General features: G+C 38.0%; 2 long non-coding RNA genes across 2 annotated transcripts in view; one reads left to right on the forward strand and one right to left on the reverse strand.

Annotated features, from left to right (window-relative positions):
* LOC128314788 (uncharacterized) overlaps window positions 1-16827 on the reverse strand; it is a 236153-nt gene that overhangs the window by 207607 nt on the left and 11719 nt on the right. The gene's annotated exons all lie outside the window — the stretch shown is intronic.
* LOC113603075 (uncharacterized) lies at window positions 4251-6828 on the forward strand. The gene is made up of 2 exons (XR_003424635.2): window positions 4251-4460; window positions 6556-6828. It is a non-coding gene; the product is annotated as an uncharacterized LOC113603075 (long non-coding RNA).

Raw genomic sequence — 16827 nt, forward strand, 5'->3', positions numbered from 1 at the left:
AATAACAACGAAGTTTTGACATGTAAAACAAAGATCTCTTGATTCTTCTTCCTGATTTTTTATTCAGTTCCAAAGTGATTTTGTTTACTTCAGAGCACTGACCAAGATAGATGGCCAAATGCTTAGGAAAAAAAAATCATAAATGACAGGCCATGAGAAAAATTGTAAGGTATTTTTGAGAGATGTAGCAAAAAAAAAATCTAGGAAAAAGTCCCCAAAAGATCCAAGTAAAGTAATTATGTGCAAAATTAATGGAACAAAAGCAAGAAGAAATTCTGTGTCATGGTCTCTGACTGAAGAATGGATATCCAGTTCCCTACCTGTGCTGGGCTGAATAACGGCCCCTCACCAACACCCACATCCTAAAACCTGGAACCTGTGAATGTTATCTTATTGGCAAACAAGGGCTTTGAAGATGTGGTTAAGCAGAAGATCTTGAAATGGGGAGATAATCCTGCATTACCTAGGTGGGTCCTAAGGGCATTCACATATGTCCTAACAAGAGGGAGACAGAGAAGAGGAGAAAGCAGTATTACGCAGAGAAAGAGACTGGAGTGATTTAGCCACAAGCCAAGGAATAGTAAAAGTTACCAAAAGCTGGAAGTGTCAAGTACCCTATTCTCCCCGATAGTCAGTGGTGGGCACTGCCAGTATTTTGATTGTAGCCCGGCAATACTGACTTCAAATTTGTGGCCTCTAGAACTATGAGAGAATAAATCTCTATTGTTTTAAGCCACCAAGTTTGTGATAATTTGCTATAGTGATCACAGGAAACTAATACACTATCCATGAATCAGAAAAAATATGTATTAACCAATACAAGCCCAGCAGACATTTATTTTAGGTTGATGATATCCTTCAAAAAAAGCTACAAGACATTACTTAAGAATTTTCAGAATGGCTTTCTATCTTGAGTTTCTCTGTTCCTTCTAAATCTTATTTTAAAAATGCAAAGTACCGGGGCAACTGGGTGGCTCTAACATTCTATGGCTAGGTCAGTTAAGCATCTGACTTCAGTTCAGGTCATGATACACAGTTCATGAGTTTGAACCCCGTATTGAGCTAACAATGTGGAGCCTGCTTGGGATTCTCTTTCTCTCCCTCTCTCTCTGCCCTTGCTCCATGCCCCCGTGTTTGCTTGCTCTCTCTCTCTCTCTCTCTCTCTTTCAAAAATAAATAAATGTTAAAAAGTTTTTAATGAAAAGTAATAACTTCATTTAGCAGATGTGGCTACTGACATGGAAGGTTTCATCATCATCATAGCAGACAGAGTAAGAGTTATGGATACTGAGTTTGTAGAAAGGTCAAGTTAGATAATGACAAGCAAATGCCAGCATTGTGAGTAAAAACAAAGTATCTCCAACATGTTGTACTAAGGATTAGGAGAGCTGATCTCTAATGTTGACTTCCAATGATTATCTTTGTCTTCTTGAGCAAATGACTTAGTTCTTCTAGGTCTCAGTTTCCTCTCCATAAAATGAGTCAATTAAATATACTCAGTAATTCCTTGAAGCTCTAACATTCTATGGCTTTATCCAGCCAAGAATTGGAATTAACATTTGTAATAAGCTCACTGTTATAGACAGAGTTTGTGGGTCCCTACATGAGTATCAATATATCACCAACTTTACTACATACACCTGGAATTTCACCCATAGCAGCAGTGTGTGTGTGTGTGTGTGTGTGTGTGTGTGTGTGTGTGTGAAAGAGAGAGAGAGAGAGAGAGAGGGAGGGAGAGAGAGAAGAAATATTCCTCTGTCCATTTAAAAACCTCTGGATGAAATGATATAACACTTTAAATGAATTTATCAATCTTCATTATAGTTCTTCTTATTCAGTTACTGTCTTAGACACATTACACTGTGACTATTATATCTGTCTCTACCATTAAACAAGAGAAGTTCCTAAGAGAAGGAACTAGGTCTTGTTCATCACTGAATCCTCATGACCTGGCACTTAAGTGCCTGGCACAAGACAGGTGCTCAATAATATTTGTTAGGTAGATGCATACCTAGTTAGCTGGCCTTTCCCCCATATAGGATATCAGAAGACACGTGTACAGAATAGGAGAGAAGGTCCTGGCAAATAAAACAAACAAAATGAGTGCGCCTGGGTGGCTCAGTTGGCTGATCGTCTGACTTCGGCTCAGGTCATGATCTCATAGTTCGTGAGTTTGAGCCCCGCGTTGGGCTCTGTGCTAACAGCTCAGAGCCTGGAGCCTGTTTCAGATTCTGTGTCTCCCTCTCTCTCTCTGCTCCTCCCCTGCTCATGCTCTGTCTCTCCCTCTCTCTCAAAAATAAATAAACATAAAACACACAAAATGAACATTATCTACATCTCCTAGCTGTGGTGGACAGTACATTCCACAAATCATCTATCCCAGGCTTTTTCTCATAGCTTGATGCTTTTGCCATGTTTTCTTTTGGGAGAAAATTGGGTGTGCTTTATCAGAGGTTTGCTTTCTTTTTAAAACATTCTTTATCTCTCTAAAGCACCATTAAATTGTTAATTGAAATAAAGAGACTTAATTTGTAACTGGGACTTGATGAAGTGGTAATTAGAAACAAATGCTGTATTGCATTTGAATGTTTACCTTATTATTAGTATGCCTATTGATTTGTTTTAAATTACTCTGTTCAGTTGAATTTCAGTAGATAAATTTTAGGTATTTTCCCACTGAAAAATGACAGTGAAGAAAATTGCTAAGCAATGAGACATTAGATAAAGGAATGAGTATTTGGGCTACTTTTCATGATTTTTCTTGCTATCGTTTTAAAGAATCAATCCAACTTGTGAGGAAGAAAATGTGAGTTTTATACTACTCTCTATGCAAAAATTAGTCTTATAACCACAACGTTATCAAGAGTAGGACTGAGTTTGATTTGTAACAGTTTACTCTTTAATACCCATGGGTTAAAAAAAACATTAGAGGGTCCTCAATTTATAGCATCTTTAGAAGAAGGCATTGATACTAAATTAATAATAAATTAACAATACTCCCCTCAGAGAGGAGACCCTGTGTTTACTTTGAATCCCTTCTATTAATGCAAACCAAAATTCAAGACATTTTATTTCTTTTTAGACTGACCTGGGGGCTGCCATCAAGAGACACAGGATCCTCTTCCACATCCTGCTCAGGCAAGTCATTCAAATCACAACTACAGTTTATAGTACACGATCTTTTTTTACTACATATGAATATGTTATCTATAAAATATATACTCAAGTAAATGAGTTACAAATAGCTTAGGTGCATAATTTAGCTGGATATACTTTAATAACTCAGATTTCTTTTCTACCACGCCAACTTTACTTCTTTTAAGTCTGGTCCCTGGGACAGTTGGGTCCTTGCTAATTAGTCTGTAGGTACAAACAGATGAAATCCAAACTATTTCTTCCTTTTTAGCCACTGGACCCTCTTTCCTTATTAGTAGATGTCTATAATCACTATCCAGGTCTTCCTCTATGTCTCTAGTCCCAATGTCCCTCTTTTTTCTGAATAATCATCATCACTTCTCTGCTCTTCATTCTGCAACTGCTTTCTAAATCTCTCTTATTATCTGTTTTTTAGGAAATGACATCTCTCTCTGGCTTCACCAATCAGGGTCTAGAATATGTTTCTATCAGTCCAGCTCTGGCTCATTATTAAAGGATTATTTCCCCAATCTCCATACCATATCATGAGGTACAAATAGTGAAAACAAATTCAAAACCCTTGTCATGGGGCTGGGGTTTCTTAAATATCAACCACGTTTAGCAAAATAAGAATACAGCTGCATCCAGAAGAGCATACAGAGTTGCATGTAGCTCTTGAGTTCTTTTATCCAAGTCACCATTTTTCAATGGTATCACAAAAAAATTGAGAAATCCTGGGCAAAGTTCCCTGGGGAATTCAGACCCCTTGAGAAGGTTTATCATAATCAGTTACCATCACAGGATAATTTATGAGGTTGCCGTTCATTCATTCACCCCCTTACCACCCATCAAAGACTTCCAAGCAAAACAATAAACAACCAACTACTAAACAAAGTCTCCCCAGATAGTGTGGCAATGTTCTGTCTCCCAAGTCTTTCTTTCATGGGATGGAAATTACCGTAATTTTTATTGTAATGTTGTAATGCTGACAAGGATACATTTACCCCCGGGACAGACTTAAGGGAAGAGATAGAAGAATACAGTAACATTGCTTTGGGAATTTAGAATTCTTCAAGATTCCTCATTTGCTTTCCTATTTACCTACCATTCTGAGGTGTCAGTAGCCTCTTACCTGGACTGTAAAGGAGATTAACAGCTATATCTATGTTATCCTTTCTTTAGTCTTAGGGAATGACTCACCAGAACTTTGGACCCAGGTCATTCGCCAGTTTATATCAGTTTTGATCTTGAGATATTAGAACAAGACTAAAGGAAATATCCCTTATTCAATAGAACAAGACAAGAATGAAGAAGAGTGAATTATGGTGAGGAGACTATGCTGTTGGAAAGAAACAGGCTGAAAGAGGCAGGCAGGATGTATCTCTGACCTTTACAGATGGGATCTATATTGGGTCTAAAAAGAGTGGGAAAAACCAAAGAGTAAACCAAATCATTTGGTCTCCCTTTATTCTTTGCATATCTGAAGTCATTAGCTAGCCTTGCTTCCACAAATGTCCCAGACTGACCTGGATGACTTCCTGTTTGGTAGTTACCAAAGCTATCTTCCTAAATACAAATCAACAGTCTAAAAGCCATAAATATTGTCAAAAACAAAAACAAAAAGTTAGAATAGACATAACTAAAGATAGTGGGACTTGAGGAAATTTAATATCTAGGTCAAAACAAACTCACCAAACAAAAGGAACAATTATTTATTTTGTTGTACCCACTAACCTCTAAGTAGATTTTGATCATGTTAATTACCAAGAGCACATGGCAAAGAAAAACAGTACAGAACTTGCAATCCCAAATCCTCGGTTCTTATTTTGGGTTGGCTACTAAAAAGCTTTGTGACCACAGACAAATCCTTTAACCTCTCTGGGTCTTTTCTGTTTTATTTGTAAAATACGGGTAATAATGCTTGTCCTACAGTGATTTGTACCACCAGCTTACAGACAGTTCTTATCACGGAATAAATAAAGTAATAAAAATGAGATGTTCAATAGTATGTCATCTTAATTTAGCCCTTTTCCCATTTCTTTTATATCTAGAGTGAAATCACAGTATTTTTAGATAACTAACCTGATACCATGAAAATCTTTCTAAAAAGCGGTCTCATTTAGGAAGAAGCAGCCAAATTTTGAAAGACAAAAAACTCTTTCTCTCAGGCATCAGTTCCCTTGAGAACAAAATAAATCCAGGACCCTGACACTGATGTGGCTGTGGGATTATTTGTGTGTGTGCATGTGCGTGGGGGTGGGGGCTTGGAGGGTCATACAGGAAATGAAGAGAATAACTATGATTCCAGCTATTTGCAGAGTCAGTTCCTCCTCTGGGGTTAGTCATGGGGGAAGCAGGGAATAAAGTCTTCTGAAACCGGTGCCTGGGACCTTGTTACTGGAAAGTGGTATCTGACTAGCCACATATGTTGCACATCCACTTTCACTAGAGAAACTGAAAAATATTTGTCCTTTCTCTTTAGCCTGTGCCAGATTTGCCAAAGGAAATGCCTGAATGCTATAAACTTCTAAAAGGCTAAACAAAACTAAAGACAGAAAACTTTGGCCAATAAAAGCTTCCAAAAGACAGGCTTGAAGTAGCACTCCTTTCGTTTCCTCACTGAAAAATACATATGTACAAATGTGTTACCTGATTCCTAGATATTCCAACTTCTGAACACCCAAACTATATACAGTCTATTGCTGCTTAGCCAAGGATAAGTTATCATAACTTAGCCAAGGATAGTTATCATTTGCTGAATTACTGGGTTGCATATATATGTATATTTTAGAACTCAGCCAAAGTGCCCCTTTTAGATTAAGAAAGTTTAACTAAGCTGCCTATTATGTAGTTAGTAAGGACTGGGTCAGGATTTGAATGCAGTTCTGCCAGACTGACAAAGCCAGTAAGATTTTTACTTCTCCACCTTGAGGCAAAAACTATGATTCACACCCCCAGCACTTTATTATAGCCTGAAAGAGTTTGAAGTGATTTAGAAGTGGCATAAGAAGTGCCTCATTTCCGATTGCATTTGTGAGCTTTCTTCTCACAGATTGTGAAACCCTAACTGTCGCCATTACTGACACTCGTTTGCAACATACGGGTTCACTGGCTTTCACAGGCCTGAGCTCTGTGGGCATTTGTTGAATGGTAAGTGGAAATTCATCATGGGGACTCTTAGAAAGAAAGCATGGAAAATATCAAGCAGGAAAATGGTTAACCTTTGGAAAAATTTGTCAATTTACAGAGTGCAAATGAATGTGCTTTCTTGTGAACTGCACTCATGAAGTTTTTAATACCATTATTCAACAAATATGTAGCCCTTACTATGCGCTGATACTGCTCATGTTTTACATTTATTAACCCTTTCAATTCTTATGAGAAGTTGTGATAGATATTATTATTTTCTCTGTTTTGCAGATAAGGGAGTTGAGTGATAGTTGTCCAAAGTCACCAATCTAATTAATGGCAAATCTGGGATTCAAACCCAGGCATTCCTACTCCAGAATCCATGCTGTTGGGCCTTCTGTTTTGCTGCTTCTAGGAGACAGGTGACGTAGACGTAAACAAAGATGCGGTGAGGTGCCTGAGTATTATGAACCCGAATGTGTTTTCCCCTTTAATCTTTAGCTTTGTATTAGCTATCATGTAAAAGTATCCCTAAGTCATTAAAGTTAGAAGTTTGGCATTTAATATTTTGCCATTTAAAAAGAACTGAAACAATTTTCAATTAGTGAGGATACTCAAAAAGACTTGTGACCTCCCTGTGTATTTGAGTCAACCCTGCCTCATTTTGTCCCCTGGGGAATGAAACAAAGTCCATGCTTGGGACACAGTGAGCCATTAGGATGGAATGAATAAATGCTCCACCTTATCCTTCTGCCCCACAGTGGGGGCTTGGCTGGAGTGTTGGGGTATGACAACTTCATCCTGCCTCCAAGGGCCCCTGAGATTTGTACTTTAGTCTCCCTGTAGAAATTCCATCCTCTGTTCCCTTGGGCCTTTTCAATTTCAACCCTGTTTCATTGTGCCTTTTCTTTCTGATGGCTTTTACAAGTTTCACTGTCTGGTTTCACCACGCCACACCATGCCATGTCCCCCTTTTCTTTTTCTTTTCTTTTTTCTTTTTTTTGTTCCCTATTTTCTAATCATTTATTTAACATATATCTTGTTTAACTTACACTTTTTGGAGCAACTGCTATAAGCAAGCACTCCATTTACAGTTTTATTTTAACCCTCACAGACTTACAGAAAACTCCTAACTCGCTATAACTTATGTCATGTGCAATTAACTGTGTCAGCCAAATGTTTCATGAACTGCTGTAGAAAGTGGCATTCATTTCCTAAGGCTGCCAAAATATATTACCAGCAACTCAGTGACTTAAAATAACACAAGTTTATTTTCTTACAGTTCTAGAGGCCAGAAGTCTGAAGTCAGTTTCACTAGGTTAAAATCAGGGTGTAGGCAGGGCAGTTTCCTTCCAGAGGCTCTCAGGGAAAATCCCTTCCCTTGGCTTTTCCCTCTTTGAGGGGTTACTTGCAGCCCTTGGCTTGTGGCTTCTTCCTTGCATTCCTCCAACTTCCTGCTTCCATCATCACATCTCCTACACCTTCTTCTAGTCAAATCTCCCTCTGCCTATTTCATGTAAGGACACTTGTGATTATGCTTTAGGCCCATCTGAATAATCCAAGATAATTTCTCTATCTCAATATCCTAAATTGCAACTGCAAAGTTCCTTTGGCCATAGAAAGTATCATTTGCAGATTCCAGGACACTGACATCTTTGGGGCCATTATTAGGCCTATTACAGATGCCCAAATAAACTTATCCATTTTTATGCTTAGTGGCCCAACCAAATCCACAAAATATCAACTGATTTTAAGTCTACACATTCAAAAGATAAGGAGGCCAATTATATGTGTCCTCTTTTTAGTAAAACAGCCCAAGTCTGCTTGCAATTAAGCACCATCATAGCTGAATTATGCAAGGAGACTTTTCTTTCTTAAGTACTATTCCAAAGAAAATTTAAAAAAATTACAGTATGATCACAATTCTCCATTTTCAACCAGTATTTTGAAATCACCTGAGCCATTATGAAATTTCAAATTTTCCTTCTAGAAAAACAAACAAAAAAAAGGATCTTGACCTTTTGTTTATTCCTCAGAAAGTATGGAGGTTTTAAACATGTCTATAAATTCTTTCTCCTCCCAGGAAGAGGCAAACATTTCCTTCCTTTCCCTCTCCTTATACCTGGGTGGACCTTTGTCACTACATCAACAAATAGCACATGGCAGAAGTGACACTGCATGAGTTCTGAGCCTAGGTTCAAAACAGCCAGGAAGATTCTTCCAGTTTTTCCTGGGACAGGAAGCCCTGAGCCTTCATTTTAAAGGTGTAACGAATGCAGGGCACTTGGGTGGCTCAGTCAGTTAACTGTCCAACTTCAGCTCAGGTCCTGATCCCACAGCTTGTGAGTTCGAGCCCTGCTTTGGGCTCTGTGCTGACAGCTCAGAGCCTGGAGTCTGCTTCAGATTCTCTGTCCCCCTCTCTCTCTGCCGCTCCCCCTCTCGCCCTGGGTCTCTCTCTCTTTCTCAAAAATAAATAAACATTACAAAAATTGTTTAAAGAAATAAATAAAAGTGTAACTAACTCAAGGCCACCATGCTTGAGTGATCACATAGATCACACCAAGGCAGAAAGAGACGCTTGAGGAGCTGCAGCATTCCAGGCCAGCTGTCAAGTTCCCCCCCCCCCCCCCCATTGAATCTTCATCTTCCAGATGAGGCCTCAGATATTCTGGGCCAGCAGTCAGCAAACTAGGACTTGCGGGCCGAATCCAGCCCACTACCTACCTATTTTTGTAAGGAAAGTCTTGATGGAACAATCACTTTCTTTATTTCATGTACTGTCTGTGGCTATTTTCCTGTTGTAATGACTAGGTTGCATAGTTGTGACGGTAACCGCTGGGCTTGCAAAGCTTAGAATATTTGCTATTTGGCCTTTCACAGAAAATGTTTGCCAATCCCTGTTGTATAGACCAATCCAAAACCAACCCACAAAATGTTGCCGCATAATAAATGCTTGTTTTACACCAGTTGGAGTAATTGGTTATGTAGCATGAAGTAACCGGTACCGATTTATGGTGATAATCACTAAAATATTTCTTTTTTTTTTTTTTTAATTTTTTTTAACATTTATTTATTTTTGAGACAGAGAGAGACAGAGCATGAACAGGGGAGGGGCAGAGAGAGAGGGAGACACAGAATCTGAAACAGGCTCCAGGCTCTGAGCTGTCAGCACAGAGCCCGACACGGGGCTCAAACTCACGGACCGTGAGATCATGACCTGAGCCGAAGTCGGACGCTTAACCGACCAAGCCACCCAGACGCCCCTAAAATAGTTCTTAAAGTACTTTTGTTTTTAAATTATACATAAGCTCATTTAATATTACTGATTTTTCTAAAATTCCCTTTAACTCATGTCTCCTTTAGCTATCACCTTGTTTCCTTACGCCCTTCACTGCAAACTCCTTTGAAGGGTGCATCTGCCATTCCAGCTTGGCTCAATACAACCAAGGTTTTTGTTTTTATATTTGTTTTTGTTTTTGTTTTATCCTCACCACTCTTCCACAATGGCTTTTATCAAGGTCATAAAGTTATCCTGCCAAAGTGAATGGGTTCAGCTTTCTCAGTGTCTCAGAATTTTTGTTTTGTTTTGTTTTGTTTAAATCTGGGTGGACCACTGTTTCTTTTCTTCCGTAAGTCTCAAAGATCCCTTCCACACCGCTCAGGGTTTTCCCTAACATGACGAGGCATGTTTTGCCTATCTTCCTTTGACTCTTCATCTTCAGTAAGCTTCTAGTTGTTTCACTCCAGGGCTTGTTCCTCATTCCTCATCCTTTCTTTATCCAGTTTCATTATCTATTCTTTCCCTCAGTAATTTCATCCAGTCTTGTGGCTCCAGACTTGAATATCCAAATGTCTACTTAAATTTTCAGTGAGGTCTCTAATAAACATACAACTTAACATATCCCAAATATAACTATTAAGCTTTGCTATAAAACCTGCCTCTCTCAAATTCATCCTATTACATAGCATCACCATCTATTCAACTGCTTAGGTCAAAACTGTAGTCATCCTTGATTTCTCTCTTTCATGTACACTTCACATTTAATCCATCAGTAAGTCCGATGGCACTATTTAAAAAATATACCCCAATTCTTACCATATCATCTTCAAGCCACCATCAGCTAGTACTGAATTTGTTATTATTCCCTTATGTATGCATAATGTATCTTCATCACTAGCTCCTTGGGAGCCTAGTAAGGTGCTTGGAACACAAGAGAGCCTTAATATGTGTTTTTTGACAAGCTGACCAAATTACAAAGGAATTCAGTGAAAAGGAAAAAGATAAAACTACACTGATTCAGAACAATGTCCAAAGATATTATTAACTCTGGAAATGGCACAAGGGAAGATTTTGAGGCGTTGGTTATAATGTTCCACTTCTTGAATTAAATGGTAGTTATTATAGTAGTTCATTTAAAATTACTACTTAAACTTATGAATCTTATAGCCTTTTGTATGTATCATCTTTTTATAAAATGCTGCATTACAGGAGTAGGCAAACCAAGACTCTGGGTCAAATGTAGCTTGCAGCTTGTTTTTGTACAGCCATTCAACTAAGAATAGCTTTTAAATTTTTAAAAGGTTGCTAAGAAGAAGAGGTGACAGAGATAGTATGTTGCCTACAAAGCCTAAGATATTTACTATCTGGTCCTTTACAGAAAATCCTACATTAGGATATAGGAGTAAGAGGAGATGTTTTATGGTATTAAAAGCTATTTCAAAAATCCCATATTTTAAGATGAGGATTTGATGAACAAGGTGATAAATAAGCAAGTGACCTAAAGCTCTACAGACCTGATAAAGACAATTCATAAAAAATCCATAAATAATACAAGTACTTCTAATTGACACAACCAGGGTCAATTAAATTTAATGCCAAAGGATATTAAGAAGAGACATAATTGTTGAATATTAAAGATGTGAAAGAAGAAACATTTATGATTCAGTGTTCATTTAATATAAAATTTATGGCATACATTTTAGAATAGAGTAATTTTCCATTTCCTAAGGGGTTTACATATTTTTAACTTTTTCTTTAGCTTGTAGATACAATTTCATATCTTAAGCTTAAATTCCTATTCCATCTTTCCAAATTGAAGACCAATTAAAATATTAAGCATTAAAAATATTAAATTGATTATGTGAGAGAGAAACTGTTAGGTAAAATATTAATGGAAAAGAGATTAAAATGTTTGGGGCTGTATTAAATATTTACTAGCTATAGCCTTTAATAAATTAACAGCATTGCCAAAGTTTTTATTGCTGCTGCTATTAGAAGTGAACACCAAAATAGCCATTGCATCGGGTATGAATAAATTAACCCTTCAAATGAACATTATTCCATTTAATGAGTTTTATCTTGCCATGTTGGATATTTACATTAAATATTAACTTTTAGATAATTCAATGTGCATAGTATGCTGGTTTATGAGTTTGGATAAGCTGAGGATTAAAGGTATATTTTTAAGATGCTTTTGGCTGTTACTCTAAGCCAATGGCATCTTTCCTTTCAGGTTAAATGAACATGCGATATAAGCAATGCAGACAAGTATATTTATGTGCTTTTTGTACAGTAACCTACACTTCTTTTTGCATTCATTCCTTTATGTATGGTAAGAGTAGGCTATTTTGAGTCAGGGTGGAGGGTAGTCCCCCTCTCCACCAGAAATCATGCCACAGCATAGATGGAACCATCAATCAAGGCTCCCTGCCCTCCCCTAACAATAGGTGAGTACCTGACCTGAGCTAGACAAGATAGGTGGACCCTTATCTCTCAAGCAGAATGACTCACAGAAGAAGAAGTTGTTGCTCAGGAGAGACGCAGCCTGCTCATCAGGATGTCTGAGCTTTCCTGCTTTTTTGCTCCCTCCTGGCCTGGTCAAAAACCTTCTTTAATTTTGTGAGCTATTCTATAGCCTGCTAATTGATTTTATCTTTGCTCTTTCTAACACACACATCTGACTTTGTCGTAAATTAACCAGCATCATTTTCTTTCATTTGCTATACCCTATCTGAACAGATTCATTTAGGACATGACATGGAATTAAATAAAGCCTGAGAAGTCAATATTATGAACTGCATTTAAAAGATAAAAGCTGATAAAAATGATTTCACTGTATTCTAATACATATAGTATATTTTTTCACTGTATTCATACATATATATGAATTCATTCATTCATTCATTCATTCATTCATTCTCTCCAAGTTTGTCTCATCTAAGCTACAAATACTTTTACACCATGAATATCCTATGTTGGTAGCAAGAGATATTATCCAAATATTTACATGTATATACATGTTAACTCAGCATTCCAACTTGATCTACTTGGCTAGAGAAAAGTCCTCTCCAGCCCTCTGATATTTATTTGAACTGTGTGAATTCTCTTAGCTAATGTTGATTCAGGCAACCACCACTGAAGACAGAGAAACACTAAGCAAATACACTTATTCTATCATATCAAGTGAAAACCACGTGGTTTCATAATAGTACCTTCTCCTAATATCCAGTGTATGGGAATATCCTTTCCCTAATTTTCCACAGGGCTTTTTCTTTTTAAACTCTAAAATTTGGGGGTTGCAGAGGGGGGCTAAATGGTTTGAGAAAAGGATCATCTTTAAGAAATAATAGCTTCTATTTAGAATGCTTATTACTCACATCATCTAAATCAGCCCTCACAACAAGCCAAAGAGGAGGCATTATCTCTGTTACTTGATGAAAAAACTGAGGTTCAAAGAGGAAAAATTGACTTGCCTAAGGTCACCCTTATTTACGAAGGGACAGAAACTGAAATTCTCAGGCTTTATTTAAGGTATACCTGTCAGCAAAGCCCATGCTTTTACCCACTACACTATTTAATTTCTATAACAGATTTTATACTCTGTTCATCAGTCCATGAAAGAATATCTACAGGGTGCAAGAAAAAAATTGGATACAATTTTTCACACAAAATAGCTTTTTAAAACCAACTCAGATAAGAGTCTTGGGTAGCTTGTATTTGAAAAAAGTAAGATGATGGCTTTGTAAAAGTCATATATGTGTGTGTGCGTGTGTGTGTGTGTATCTTACAAATTCCAATCTCCGCTTTCTTGTCCTGTTCAGAACTTAGAACTCCCAAGTTCTACTAAAGAGACAAGTTCAGAGTTCCTGTTAACAGTAAAATAAAAAGCATTAAAAAGTGCCATAATTTTATCTAGTGCTGTCACAAACCCTGATGTGAAAAATGGGCACTAAAAATTTTAAAAACTCTGTAAACAAACTTGTAAAATTATGCTTAGTAGGGAACATGGCGGGTGGGTGTAAGGGACAGCATTATGAAGCAAAATTGTAAATATACGCTAAATTCATCCTACATAAGAAAGGAATTTCCTCTAAAAATTGGGATGAATAAAAATTCAAACCCAGCCTCTGTCAGGTTTTCTTCCACACATCTGATTTTCAGAGTGGAGTCCCTGAACCGGCAGGATCAGCATCACCTAGGAATCTGTTATAAATGAAAATTCTCTAGCAACATTAGACTTACTAGATTAGAAACTGTGAGTGAAGCCCAGCAACCTTTGTTTTAACAAACCCTCCAGGTAATTCTGATGCATGCTCAAGTTTGAGAACCATTGTGCTAGAGGTACAGACTGGGTTCTACAACCTGGATTTCAGGCAGAAGCATATAGGTCTCCGCTGTCAGATGAGACCCAATGGAGCTGTTCCTGAAGGCAGAAGGTAGAAGGAATAAATAGTTCAGCTTTTATTCTATCTTCAATATCTCCCTCTGATTTCAACATGGATCTCAACAACCGTCTGATTAACATATGTAGAAAACATGAATCTTACTCTACACTTGGGTGTGCAAGTAATATTATATATCTTTTGTTTATTCCACAAGTCTCCAAGCTGGCAGGGAATACCATCAGAGACCATCTTAGGGCCTCCTCTCCCCAATGTTTTAAGAGTGGTTGATGGCATCACAGGAGGGGGTCAAGTCTACAAAGCCTGAAGGAGTCATCTTAGGTTTTCAGTCCACAAGGGTTAGCACTGAGAAATCCACCAGATAAGACAGGAAGCTCATTTGACAATTCTTCCATTTGATGACAGGCTTGGGGCCTGGCACAGCTGCTGAGTCTGGGAACCTTTGCTCAAGAGCCTAGTCCCCATAGGAATACCATGTAGGCATGTCGTTTGAGGTTCTATCAACACCCCTAAGAGATTTCAAGAGTCTGAGAACAAGCTCCCACAACTTTTGGGACCACAGCTTCCATTCCCTTCCCATTCTGAAGGAATTTTTTTATGTAGGTACTCTCAAAACACTCTCTACCAAGACCCAGCAGTCTTGCATCAGCGATCCCAAGCTCTCAAAGAAAAATAAGAAAGGAGTTGTCTTTTTTTTTATAGAAGATTTTTTAAATGTTTATTTATTTTTGAGAAAAGGATATGGGGCAGAGAGAGAGGAGAACAGAGGACCCAAAGCAGACTCCACACTGATAGCAGAGGGCCCGATGCAGGAACCAAACTCACAAACCTTGAGATCATGGTGTAAGCCGAAGTTGGACGCTCAACTGACTGAGCCACCCAGGCACCCCAGGAAGGAGTTGTCTTTAGATACAACCCCTTCTTTCTAATTTCCAAAAGCCTCAACATTTATTGGTTCAATCAAAGAAAAAATAAATGAATATGGCCTCTCAAAGTAATTGTTTCTGTATGCTATTTAGTCCTCTACCAGCTTGACTAGATTTTATAACTTTATAATCTCTATCTGTGCTGGCTGCTCAGTCATAAGACTGGCTATTTATCCAACCCAGTGTATCTAAAACATTATTGGTATTTATAATAAAAAAATCTTGATACTTCAGTGTAATTTATTGAGTACCTGCTATGTGACCAACAGCATACTAGGAGCCTTCTATAGCTTCTTTTGTTTACTTTCTCAAAGTATCCCTATGGGGTACTTCCAATTTAAGTACTTGATGTAGCTTGCCCAAGATCATACAACTCTTAGTTGGAAGGAAAGGCATCAGTTTCAGCTCCAGCTCTGTCTCCTCTCCCCAGTACCTGACAGAAATTTGGTTTCTTCCCTATGACACACTGCCTCTTACCCTGCCTTTCTGAGGGCAACAAAACAATGGAACTCACATTTGAATCAATTATCCAAAGTGCAGCATCAATCCAGCCAAAGCATCTACTAGGTGCCCCTTGGAAGTAATTAAAATGACTGATTAGTAATATTTTGGATAAAACCTCTCCTTGGTGGTGCATACTTTCTGGTCCTGCCCAGAGTAATGAGTCAGAATCACATACTGGGGAAATAAAGAGTATTATCTCCTGGAACCAACTTTAGAAACCCAATGGACTTGGGGTGCTTGGGTGGCTCAGCTGGTTAAGCGACTGACTTCAGCTCAGGTCATGATCTCGCAGTTCATGAGTTCAAGCCCTACATTGAGCTCTCTGTTGACGGCTCAGAGCCTGGAGCCTGCTTCAAATTCTGTGTCTCCTTCTCTCTCTGCCTCTCCCCTGCTTGTGCTCTCTCTCTCTCTCTCTCAAAAACAAATAAACATTAAAATAATTTAAAAGAAAAGAAATCCATTGGACTCTTCTTTCGAAGTATGAAGAGGAATGCACTATATATACATTCAGATAATACATCCTAATTAACTTGTTGGCCCAAGGGTCCAGATCAAAGAGGCTATGAATTTTCAAATAACTATTGGAGAAGGCTTAAAAAGAAAAAAAAACAAAGTGGGTGTAATAAATTTATATTAATGGTGGTCTTTATTTAGCATTTATGAGCATCAGGCCCTGTGCTAAGCATTCCAAATATTATCAATTAATGTTCTCCAAAACCCTATGAAGTTGTTTTCTATTCCCCAGTTACAGTTCTAACTTACAGTTCTCTGGAATATAGGGGTCATATTATCATCTCCATTGCAGTCAGGCTTCACTGAGTTAGTACATGTCAAATGTTCACTACATAACAAATATGCAATAAATATTAGTTATTATTATTTCCTTCCTTACACAAATGAGAAAACTATGGATTCACTACACTGAAAAAGTTGCCCAAGATAGCATGGTAAGATCAATAGCAGGATTTGAGCCTCTCTGATTCTGGAAGCCATGTCTCAAGCCCCAGCACACTCCAGCTTTACTTTACTTTCTTTCCAAAGCCAGGGAACAAGGCCTCTGGATTCCCCCCTCCATTCCCCAAAAGTGTACTTTGTCCTCTTAGATTTGATTACCTTTGCCTACTTAAAAATTTAAAAAGATCATTTATCTAAGAAAGTGTGAAGTTTATTATCAAGAGTGTTAACAGGGATCAAGATAAACTTTTCTGTGAAAGCCACTGACACTTTCATTAAGCACTGACCGGCCCACTGAAAAGTTCTTTGATGGATGTCTCCAGTGTGGCTCCTACAGAAGCCACCCAATTCCCTGCTACCGTAATGTAATCAGGTGACCTTTGTCTGTGACAATCCCCAGGCTGGTGAATGTTAAAACACAAACAAAAGGAAATGACTTTTTGATTGACATGGTTGTTTTGTGGATTGGCCCCACTGATAAAATCAGTCAAAACAA

This window comes from Acinonyx jubatus, chromosome A2 (assembly GCF_027475565.1).
Source record: "Acinonyx jubatus isolate Ajub_Pintada_27869175 chromosome A2, VMU_Ajub_asm_v1.0, whole genome shotgun sequence".
Taxonomy (NCBI): Eukaryota; Metazoa; Chordata; class Mammalia; order Carnivora; family Felidae; genus Acinonyx; species Acinonyx jubatus.